At 44.0% G+C, this 12,387-nt stretch overlaps 1 long non-coding RNA gene across 1 annotated transcript; it reads left to right on the top strand.

The window, feature by feature from the left end:
* The first annotated feature begins 3,760 nt into the window (after positions 1-3,760).
* Positions 3,761-10,271, top strand: LOC109300434. The gene is made up of 3 exons (XR_002098231.1): positions 3,761-5,163; positions 5,906-6,231; positions 9,926-10,271. It is a non-coding gene; the product is annotated as an uncharacterized LOC109300434 (long non-coding RNA).
* Positions 10,272-12,387: the final 2,116 nt, after the last annotated feature.

Genomic DNA, 12,387 nt, shown 5'->3' on the forward strand with positions numbered 1-12,387 from the left:
GCCTTCTTAGTTCTCCATTTTTAGTAGTGAAAGTTTGATGCTGAAAACCATGTTTGGTCCAACTTTTTACTCATACCAGCACTTGGAGCTGCGTCCCAGTGGACAGAGTGGAAGTTAAAAGTCCCATCTTGGAACTTAATGCCATTATTTTGCATTACATGTGCTCTCTGTTTGATGGCTTCAGAAGACACTTTTTTAATGGAAGTCTCTAGAGTTTCTCATTCTTAAGAAGCATAATGGGCAGATGGAGCAGTGGTCAGCATATGGCTCTTGCTAAGACAGAACAGGCCACAGCTATGACTTTCTGTAAGGGGAATTAATCCATCATAATATGGCATGGTTTGAAGCAAGTGGGCTTTGAATCTGCCATTTTTAATACCTGCTGTGCAAAATAGTGAGAAAATAAAAAGGGTTTTGTGTTCTGTACAAAAAAGGATGAAAAATTAAGGGAAAAAAGAGCAGGGGAGATTTCTTGGGAGTTAATCTTTGTTAGTTAGGTGAGGATAGGTTTAGAGAATATGATAAAGAATAGCAGACATGCACAGCCTAGTTCAGTCTTGCTGTCCATGAGGCAAGAAAGAACTGGGGGACATTTGTGGCTGGTTGAGGGAGGGCTCAGGGACCTTCAGAGTATTCATGGCCCAGTGGATGCTGCTATTCAGAGACTTCACTTGGGAACCAATGGTACCAGGAGTGGGTTCCACATGGGCAAACACCCAAGGAAGGACCACAAATATCAATGTCCTCAAACTGGAGCCTGAGAAAGTCACCTCTGCAAAGCTAACAGTGTCTATTTGAAGAGCAGGAGTTTTAAAGTTATTCACAAGCCCAGATTCTCTCTCTATATTGTGGAATGCAGCACTGACAGCTGAGTCACTGAGCCAATTTTTCTTTTGTTATTGACTGGACTAGCACAGATTGTTTTTTTATCTGGACAAATTGTTGTCTCTGCAAACTAAAAAGATTCAGGTACCTGTGGTAAATGGATCTAAGAGGTGGACATGCCATTCATTTTAACAGAATTATATAAAAGACGGCAAAGACAGGCTGAGCCCTTATGTGTGGGTTGAATGGCATGTAGAACAGAGATGACAAAAGGATGCAGCATTTTCTTCCAGGTAAGCCTATATTACATTTTCATTAACCATTTAAACAGAAAAATACACTGCACAAGTGATCTGGAGCATAAGTGAGCAGCACACACAAAGCAGAATTTCATTTTTTGTTGGTAACAATCACATTTATTCTGGCTATTACACATTTGAAAATATATAAAGAGCTATCAAAAGCCAACAGGAGGCAGACTGAGCTGTAAAGATAAGCTCCGAGTAAGGGAAATGGTATAGATACCGCAGGAAAAAAATAGAAAACTGTTTGTTAGAGGCAAGGATTTTTGTGGGTGATATATTTTATAGGACCAACTGTATGGTTGGGAACGGTTTGTAACTCAAAAGGTAGTGCTGACTAGAGAAATTTACACCAGTGCAGATACAACAACACAGTTACACCAGTGCAAATCCGTAATGAGGACACACTGCTTTTGTGCAAAATGCAGCATGTTGCAAAATTGCTATGGTAATTTTAGATAAGCTATCATAGTACTAGCCAGTTTGATATCAGAACAGTAAATCTATAGTAAGAGTTTGCATGGGAGCAACAGCCTGTTTATAAAATAGTGATAATGGTACAGACAGACCCTTGGGTTGTCACAGTACCCTACCTGCTCCTGTGTCTTCTTGAACTGGGCAGATTGAAATTTAGGTCATGTCTGTATGTGAAACTTGCCAGTTGTGCCAGTACAATTATATGGTATAATTATTCTGTTCTAAGTTCTCAGTATACTAGTATCAGTATAAAATTGCACTTTAATTTACATTGAGAAAACTTTCTATATAAATAAGGTCTTACACAAGCCCTTGAAAAGACAGAGTCCTCTCCCTTGCCTCATATGCCAGACCATTTTAATTGACTGGTATAGCAGAGTTCAAACTCCACCTGTTCCCTGAACCTCTCCATCATTTCACATTTGCTCTGCTTGAGGTCTCTATCCATGCTGTCGTCTACCTCCTACTCCATATCCGAGCCATAATGAAGAGATCCCTAATGCAGCCTAACCACTGGGGAGCAGATCTTAAGGCAAATTTCAATCTGGCACTTTGTACAAAAGCAAATTAAATACTTCAGAGCCCCAGACCCCTGAATCAAGCAAAGTTTCCTTGAAAAGTTTCAAAATGCCACAGGAAGTATTTGCAATTACTCAGACAAGAAAAGCACCACATAATAATAGCAATCCATACATGCAGTTCTGGAAATCTCCAACACCTGCTTCAAAACCTGGTGATGCATATTTTTAGTCATAAGACTCTAAAATTGTTATTTTTAAATATTTGCAACTTTTGTTGAGAATTTGAAGGTTTCTTTAGTCTACCTTCAACATCAAGGGTCACCCATGTTTTGCAGTGGTGGGCTGCTTTAAAGGATCTTAACTCTGTGTGCATACTACTACCAACCTAGCCCATGCCACTGCTGCTGGAGCCAGAGCCGGAGCTGGAGCCAGAGCCACTCCCCGTCTATAGTGATACCAGCACTGAGTCTCCCTTCTTCTCAGTGGCCATGCTAGTGAAGTTTCTCACAACAGAAATGTCACCAAAGCCCCCAGTGCCAAAATGCCCCAGAATCCTCCTAACTCCATGGATCAGATAAAATGTCTCTGTGGGCTGAAGCCAACTCATGGGCCATAGGTTTCCAACCTGTTACATCAACAGATTTTACTGTTTAGCTATGCAGTTTAGTTTCCTGGGCTGAAAACTACTGGATTCCCCATCCCCACTTTGCTGGAAATATACTACATACCTCAGTCACAGCAGTACTGAGTATATAAGAGGTACCATAGAAAAAGCTGTGTGCTCCACAGGGAACATAAGTTTTTATTTCATTTTTCACTGCAAGTCTTTAGAAGTTTTCCACCTGCTCTGTATGCACAGTTGAATTTGTGTCATAATGTGCTGATTTATAAAGCATCTCCCCTTATAACCTTGCCTACATCACAACAAACACCCACAACTTACAACTGGCAGTGGCAATCGAGGCTGCTGAAGCACACCTGCCATTCAGCAAGCACAGGCAAGAAGTAAACAGGGTTGGCACCTCTTCAGAAACAAAATCTTCCCCTGGTTTGGAAACAAGATTGAACAGCATTTGCCTTTGCCTACAGTTACAGCTAAACAATGTGTAGCATCAGTTCATGTGCAGGTTGCTGACCCCAACTACCCGTAGCAACTCCCTTGGTTCCAATGAAGTGAAGTCCCAAATGATTTCAATGGAGTCTCACTCCAAGAAAGTGAGCTTCACCGTGTTAATCCTTAAGATAGGTATTGTTTTCCTTGATTTAACAACAGCATATGCTACTGTCTGGCATACTGGTGTTCTGGAGAAAATATCAGGAATTCTGCCACATTGGGCCACTCATCTAGTTGAACTATTAGTACATGGTTGACGCTTTAGAGTCCACCTGGCCAACCAAACTAGCTCTCGGAGACAAACAAATGACCTCCCTCAAGGATCAGCCTGGTGCCTTTCCTTTTCAACCTGTACATTAAACACCTGCCTGTGACTGGCCCACAAAAATTTGTTTATGCTGATGGCAGTGCCTTTGCCACCCAAGCTCATGACTTTTCAAGGGTGGAACTCACACTTGGAGACATGAGATAATGTCAGAGTACCGTCTAAAATACTCAAACCAAATATTTCAAAGACTATCACTTTAAATGATCAGCTTCTCAAATGCAAAACCCACCCAGTTTATCATGGAGTCACCCTTGACTGGACTCTAACTTATAAATCACATCTCCAGAAAACTGCTTTAAGAATCAAAACGAGGCATAACCTACTTGCCAAACTTGCAGGCTCCACTTGAGGTGCCAGTGCCCCCATGCCACATTCACCTGCTCTTGCACTGTATTATTCAGTTACAGAATACTTTGCCCCTGGACAGGCTCGCTCATCACACAGCAAACTAGTGGACACCCAACTGCATGTTACAATGTGTCTTGTGTCAGGCACCTTGGGTCCCACTCCACTCCCATGGTTTCCAGGCCTTGATAGCATTGCTCCCTCTCATCTCTGCCACACAAATGCTAAAGCAAACTTACCAGCCAGACTCTATGATAATCCTAAATTGCCAGTGCACTAGGACATATTCTACTCACCCACAGCTCAGGTCTCCTCAGGGTGCCCAATATAGTCCACCCTTTCAAAAATCCTCTGACTTTTCCTTACTTACATGATGGCATGAAGAATGGTCAGCACAAGCACCAGTCAATCACCACATCATCTCCAACTATAAGCAGCTGTGTGTAGTTGAAGTTGGCTGCCTACACTTTGCGGGGCGTTCTTCCACTTGTCAACTTTAAGGACCTGATAGCTCGACATGGCGGACAATAATTAATTGTGTGCACCCCTTGTTTTGCCCGCCACGCTTTGATGTAAATATAGAGCAAGAGGAAGGCACTGTTAACTCTTATCCAAGTGATGTTCCTTGGGGCTCCACCTCCCCTTGCATCCCATCCTTGTACCAACCCGATATCATCAGTCTTGTTCAGGTCATTTGTCTTAAGGATGCATAGTATTCCTGTCCTCACAACTGGTGTATTTGGCACTGTCAAATAGCCTGATTTTAACTCAGTCCACTGGGCTTGCAATAGGCTGCACCCAGTGCCTTAGTCTCTGTAAGCAACTCTATTTGAGCAACAAAAACAAGAAAGTCCAAAGGGACACCCTTATTCAAGAGTTCCCAGGGAATATTCCCCTCACATTGCAACCGACTCATGGTTTGTTGTCTTCTTCTTTCCCACAGGGTGGAGAGAACCTCCCAATACCCTCCCTGCCATCCAACAAACCCTCATCCCTCACTCAAAGAACTCCAATAAGTAAAGAGATTCCACAGAGGAACAGCTGCCACTTTCCTCTGCTCAACCCTGCTGGGGCAGGTTTAGATAGAAGTCAGCTTCTTTTCAGCCACACTCCCTTCTCCAGGGTTCCCTGTCCCCAGCTGGGACAATGTACACCTTTATGATGTGTTTGGTCATGCAGTTGCGCAGCTGGAGCTGGCTTAAATTGATAAAGCATGCCAGCGACAACACTGTGCTGCTGGCCCTTTCCCTGGTAAGTGTCTATCCTAGGGAAAGGCTCATTCTTTCTCCCCCATGCACTGAGAGGGTTAGGGATGTCTCCGGGGGGCTCCTGGCTTATATCAGGATTCAGTGGGGGAGGTCCCACTGCCATACTAACCCTACAGTCCATCACCAAGAATTTAATTGGCCACGCCATTATTGGGCACTTCTCAACCATTTTCAAACTGGACAGGGTCACTGTGCCTCAAGCCTATATCAATGGGACCTTCACAATAACAAGTGCACTTGTGTACAAGTTCCAACCATGTCACACATTGTGTGAACTGCAGTGTGTCAAAAGGATTTTTATTTAGTGTATGCAGTTTTGGCATATTATTTCAGCCATCTTAAGGTGATGTCATCACCAGTGTGAAGAGTTTGAAAGCCACCAGGTAGCATTGGTAAATGGACATGAATCAACAATCTAGACAGGTGTTAATTGTCAAATTCAAAGAGGATTATCACTTCCCTTCCCTTTCTTTCCACTGTCTGAGCAAGGTTGGAGAAGGGGTTGCAACTTATTCAGGGATAATGAGGAATCCCTTTCCATCTTTTGTATGCAGTCCCAGAAGGTATTTGTCTTGCTGCAGATACTGCATGGTCTTCAAACTTTTTACAGGGTAAGCCACAACTTAATTGCCTTGTCTCTGTCCCTCTTTCCCTCCCCTTCCCCCTATGGTGTTATAGCTGTGATAGTCCAGGAAATATGCAAGGAACAAGGGTTCTGATTATAGGTCTGCCTGGAGGACTGGGCCAGCTGACACAGATAATTGGCTGGCTACAGGAAGTTAAAAGACTCCCAAGGAAAGAAATCAGGAAGGAAGTAAGAAAGAACAGAGAGAGACAGAAGACTGAAAGAGACAGAGCAGAGAGACGTACCAAGCCAGTGGTGGCAGAACCAAGCCAGGGTACATCTCATGGTCTGAGAGAAGACCCAAGGACTGCAAGCTCCATGTCAGGAAACTGAGCCACAGACAAACTAAGAAGTAAATCTGCAGTGTGACTGGAGCAGCAGGGAGCTGGAGGCACCTTCTCAGGGGCTGGAGAGGACTCTAGGACTGTGAGTGCACCTTCTATGGACTATGCTATATGTATTATTGAGTTCTGATTTATGTTGGAGATGGTTCCTGAGAGGCAAGTGTGCCCAAGAAAATAAAGAGCTGCGTGAAGTTTAAAGGACTGAGTGGAATTGTTAAAGACTGTTTGAACTAAGTGATTCCCCAACCTGCTACAATAGCCATAAAAAGAGCATCTGTTACAATGCCTGGGATGCAGATGAGTGGATATTTCATCAAAGACTCGCTCTTGTTCTAGTAATACCCTGCTTGTTGAGGTAGGTTTATGAAAAAGCCACTGCACTGTCTTATAAATACTGTACTTCATAAATAATATTGCATAAAGGGGTATTTCAGTTCAAAATGGTTATGGAAGTAGACTTTGGTAAGCTGTATTGATTTTATTCATAATACTTTATAACGAGATGTGACGAATCCTCTAATGCACCTGGACAGCTCACATGGATTTTCATGAGGTTATGCCCTGTGTACACCAAAGAAGCAAAACTTTGAATTGGACAGATCCATAACTACCTACTGTTTTGTAGACACATCTACAACTGCTCACTTGTGCCAAAACCTATGATTACACCCACTTCCTATTAATCACTGCCCCTCCATACCATCCTCATTTCTCTAGAAAGTGCTGATGTAAAGAAAGAAATGTGCCAAAATGTCTTTTGGCAAAGAGCAACACATCCATCATGAAGCAGAGTTGATAAAACAAAAAATGCCAGGGTCCCCACATTCAATCAATAAGTCGGTAAGGCAAGATCTGAGCAACCAGGACCATCCCCATTTCTCTGACTAGGAAAAATAAATATAGCTGATATGAGATTTAGCTGAAAAAGAATTACATTTAAGATTTATGGTTTTAGGGAATATAGTTTTTGTCAAACAAACTCAATATAACTCTTTAAGATGACCGAGGGTACATACAGGCATTGCATTCAGATTGACTTAATCAGGGTTAGTTCAGTTTAAATGCCCAATCATGCAGAAGTTCAGAGGCTTTAATTTGGGGTGCACTAACTTAGATCAAGAAAGAGTTAACCCAATCTAGAAAGGGGCTAACCTGATTTTGTGAATGTATAGCATAGTCCTGGGACTGGAAAATATTTTTATCCCATTGACCCCTTCTCCTGACTGGTTAACCCCCCTTCTTCCTCCCCCACTATTAGGCTACTGAGCAGTAACATCACATAAAAGACTTTACCAGCGTTACTGCGCAGTAATTCTGGTTACTGCGCATTTATTTAGTATTTGTATTAGCAAGTACTAAATAATGCACAGTAAGGACTGTGCAGTAGCATCTCATGTAGACGCACCCACAGACTGGTTTAGGAATGGTGAAACACAGTCTAAGATTTGCCATCCCCCAACCAAAGGATGAACTTGTGCTCTCTGTGTTACCAATCTAAACTATGCTGGTTATAGAAAACAGTGTACCATATTGCACTGTGTATAAGTCAAGTTTTGAAGCCCAATTTCTGGGTTTTAAAAATCAAACTTGACTGATACACCGTGCCACATCCAAAAACAAAAAAAACAAAACAGGGATGGGGCTAGGCTTGACTCAGCTGGGCTTGGCGCTCGACTGGTGCAGCCCCATCCCCTGAGAGTGGCACTGCTGGTGCCACTTGCAATGGATGAGCCTGGCCAAGCCCAGCCCTGCCCCTGTCCCATACGAGTGGTACTGGGCTTGCAGGGGATGGCACCACACCAGCTGAGCACTGAGCCTGGCCCTGTCTGCTGCAAGTGGCACTGCCAAATGCTGAGGCTGGCACCGCTCACAGGGGATGGGGATGGCCTCAGTGGTCAGCTGGCACACAGCCCATTTCCTGTGAATGATGCCAAGGGTATAATACACAGCTCCATACTGTACCTACACTGTGTCCCATGCCTTGCAGATGGCTTCCAATTCCACTATCACTCCTCTAGCCCCTTAGCTTGGCCACACTGGGGCCTCCACTCTGCCCTCATTGGGCCTCAACTCTTCCACCTTCATTGGGTCTCTGCTCCAACTGGCCCATGAGCAGTCCTTCAGGCCCCCGGAGATCCTACTCTATGCAGCCTCCAGCAGCCACTCATCCCCCTCATTGAGGCCTCAACTCTGGCCAACCTACATGCAATCCTTCAGGTCCCCATGGACCCTACCCTACATGGCCTCCAGCAACCACCCCACCCCCTCACTGGGGCTACTGCTCTGCCCTCCTTACTGAGCTGCTGGGCCTTATGCCCATTGGGCCTCAGGTCCCAATAGATGGACTTTGGCCCTGTTGCAGGCCCCACCTAGTGGACCTGAGCCCTGTGCTTTTCTGTCAGAGTGTGCTCTCCGAGACTTTCCCCTCCACAGGGTATCCACAAGGCAGCAGGGACTGAGGCTTTCTGGCACCCCATCCTCAACTTTCACTGGGGAGGCACAGGTGTGGCATTTCCTGGAGACTGCCCCACCACAGGCAGCCCTACCACACCATCCAACCCCAGCAGGGTGTAGTTTCAGGTCATGCCCCAGAACCAGGAACCTCCTCCATCCCCATAGTTCCTATCCTGTCCTCTAGATATTCTGGAAACACCAGTACTCCAGATAGGAGATGTTCACCCTTTGGCTCCCCAGTTGCAACTGCTGCCCCTGTTCCCTGGGCTTAGTTTTATGCTCAAGGAGCCAAGCCCTCCTCCAATCAGGTAGCCTCCCTTTTGCTATATGACCCCCTTATTGGCTCTGATGTCACCTGCAGGCTGCTCTACTGCATGCTCAAGCCCTTAAAGTGGCAGGCATCAAAGGTGCCCTGCCACAGAAGATGAAACTGGAATGGTGAGGTGATTTACCTCTCTGTGCAGCATCAGTTAGAGTGGTACTGGAACACTGCAGACAGTTTTTGTGTCCACATTTTTAAAAGGCTGTTAAACATTGAAGAAGATGCAGAAAGAAAAAAAAAAGATTTGGTCACATTTCCTAACAGTACTGTAACCATGTTACAGGTTACATATTGTTGAGTACTGTTTTCTGTGCTGCTTTTGAAGTTGGCTCACTGGGCAGCCAAGCTAGAGAGATATGTAGGGCCAGGGGGAAAAGAGCAAGCTAAAAGGTTTGTGTCTCTGTTGGCTGCTGCTTTTGACAGGAAGGGGGCCCTGGGTTCTAGTCTAGACTATGCTCCCACTGCACTGCTTGGTATCCTTTTTATCCAATGACTAATCAATGTAAGGGGCAGTCACTTAGCTTCAGAAGGAACTCTGGAGAAGCATTTGAATAGTTTCTGACCTTTGGTATGGTGGGTAGAGAAGCATACTAGGAAGTCAGAGAAACACAGGTTCAAATGCCCAGTGCAGAAAGGGGCAGTGCTAGAACACAAGTCTCTTACTTCCTAAGTGCCCCAACTACTCAGCTATGGGGTTAAAGCATAAAAAGTTCCTTCCCCTCCTTGCTTCCTGTATATGCATAGCCATGTACCTGTCAGGCTAGTGCATAACCTTCTAGTCTATATGTACATGCTGAGACATCCCCAGTAACTGAATCGCAACCTCCGCATAAGAGCCCAAAACCACCACTTATGTGGCTAGAGAACTGTCATTTAGGTGAACAAAGGGAAATAAATAAGCACATAAGGTAGAATTCTCTCACACACTGCAGTGCAGATAACTAACCTTCCTGTTCGGTTTGAGCAAGGTAATTGTCCATTTTCATTTTCTTTCCTGCAGGAGATGGATGGCCTCCGAGAATGTGGAACAAGAACCAAAAGATGATAAAGTTACCTCTTACTCTCACAAAGTTATCCAGATGGCTCCCTAGAGGTTTAAACTTCAACTTCCCTTTTGGATTCTACTACATAAGATGTTCACTGTATGTGAGATACAGAGTAATTCACTCCCTCCAGTTGCTTTGTTTCTGGAAAACCATTTAGTTTTCCTTGTGAAAAATGATAACAGCTTCACTCCAGCTTTTACAGAGACCCTTGCATGCAAGAATCTCTGCCTTGTTTTAAAACTATATAATAGTGAGCAGGTGTTCCTAAAACCAATTATAAATGGGAAAAGCTTCAACTCAGAGCTTCCCGCATGCGTTTTTCCTCGCCTGCCATGACTTGATGGGAATTAGTTCAAAATATAACATGCAGATAACTCAGTGTTCTTAATTACAGTTGAATTGGTCTTCTTACACTTTTATTCTCTAAGTGCCTCCATATCTGGATATTATCTTACTCTCCAAAAGCAAACCCCACATCTGGTTATTAGGTAACACAACACTTGAGGGTACTAGGTCTTTAATGCAAAGACCCACAAAAACACAACATGGAAGTAGTTACTAATAAGTCTCTTCGCAAAGTGGGGTTTCAGGCTTCAGCCCCTCCTCCTCTACTCTGCGAAACTACTTGGCACAGTCTATTTATAATCCGGCCAGCTGGTCAGCAATCCAGTCAAAAAGTTTCTAATTAAAGTTGGTCTACCTGGTTCTGGAGATAGACAGAATGATCTCCAGTCGAGGTTTTACCCAGTATTGGCCTCCAGAGGGGACATCACTCTCTGGCTTCTCTCATGCTTCCGCATGAACTCTGCTCCATTGCTCTCTGTCTCAGTGCCACAGATCTCTGTTCTCCTTCTGGGGGATGTCTTGTTTCACTCCTTGACCTTTTAAGTAGGTCATTTTCAATTACTAATTTTCAGGTTTTTCAGCTCCTCAGGTGCAGAGGAAGTTCCCAGTACGAGCTAATGATGTCATCCTCCCAGGCATCTCGCCACTGATTGGCTAAGCTTCTTTTCTTTTAACTGCTTTCAGTAATAGGGGCCACAGGCTCCATGTTACAATAATATATGTAAATATACTTTCTTAATAGTTACAAACCATTTATCCCACTGCAAATAGGATTTGGCTCCAAATATTTATCTCAGTTTTAGACTTCTAAGAAGAACTTATGTAACTGTGCAAATTCAATTTTTTGCACTCAAACAAATCTTAGATTCCATTTCTCCATATAGTGGAATAGAATCACCCAGGTAGGTTGGTAACTGCCTGAAGAAAAATAGAAGAGGACCATCCTGCCTTTTAGCCTAATAGCTTAATGGTCAGGGCACTTGTCCAGAGTCAGAGACAAGTGTTCTAGGACCCAAATGTAGAAGTATCTTGTTGAACTGTATCTTCCTCTTCTCAACAAATTGTTCCAGCATGACAAACTAGATATTGCTCAGACACTCTCCTATTGAAGCTGGTCCTTTATGTAGCCAAGGAGAGAAGATGAGTGGAATCAAGAGGAAAGCAAAGCAAAGGGAATGTGAATCAGTGAATCAGCCCTTTCCCCCAAATGGGGCAGACACTATCCCACTGCTGTGGGTAAAAAAATATTACATTCAAGTTACAAAAAAACCCACAACCCCTCCCCCCAAAAAACCCCCACCCCTATCACCAGGTCAGAGGTCATAACCCAGGGCTTCTAATTTTCAGATTTGTGTCCTTCTGACTAAGCCTAAAATTGGATACTTAAGCTATGTGTTTGTCACAAAACATGGCTGGAGGAGGAAAAGGTAGCAGCAATAGTGTTGAATCCATTATCCAACAGTACACAGTGGGCACACACAATGGGGTCAACAGTTTTAATCTCTCCTTTGGGACAATATTAACCCATGCCTCTACCTCCAAGGGAAACATTGTCACCTCTGAGGATACCTTAAAATGTTACATAGCCTCATGGTTAAAGCATTTGTGTGGAAGATTAAAGATGTGGATTCGACAACCATAAGCCAAGTGGAGAAACTACCACAAGCGAAGGAAAGAAATGAACTTGGATCTTTCACAGCCTAGGTAAGTGTTCCAACTAGTGGGTAGAAGAAAGCTCCCCACACATGCACACATCCCTATATGCAGATTGGGAATTAAACCTGCATCCTCCACAGCTACACAAATACTCTAGCTACTGGGTTGTTGGGTGGCGGTAGAAATGTCTCTTCTTCCAACAGTAGATTGTTGTTTGGGAACTATAAAAGGACTTGAGTGGAGGGGATCCCTCACAGAACCATAGAAAATTAGGGTTGGAAATGACCTCAGGAGGTCATCTAGTTCAAACCCCTGCTCAAAGCGGGACCATTCCCAAATAGATCATCCCAGCCAAAGCTCCATCTACCTAGGTCTTAAAAAACTCCATGGATGGAGATTCCACAAGTTCTGTGGC

The sequence above is a fragment of the Gavialis gangeticus genome, unplaced genomic scaffold (assembly GCF_001723915.1).
Source record: "Gavialis gangeticus isolate Ggan-Ray unplaced genomic scaffold, GavGan_comp1, whole genome shotgun sequence".
Classification (NCBI taxonomy): domain Eukaryota; kingdom Metazoa; phylum Chordata; order Crocodylia; family Gavialidae; genus Gavialis; species Gavialis gangeticus.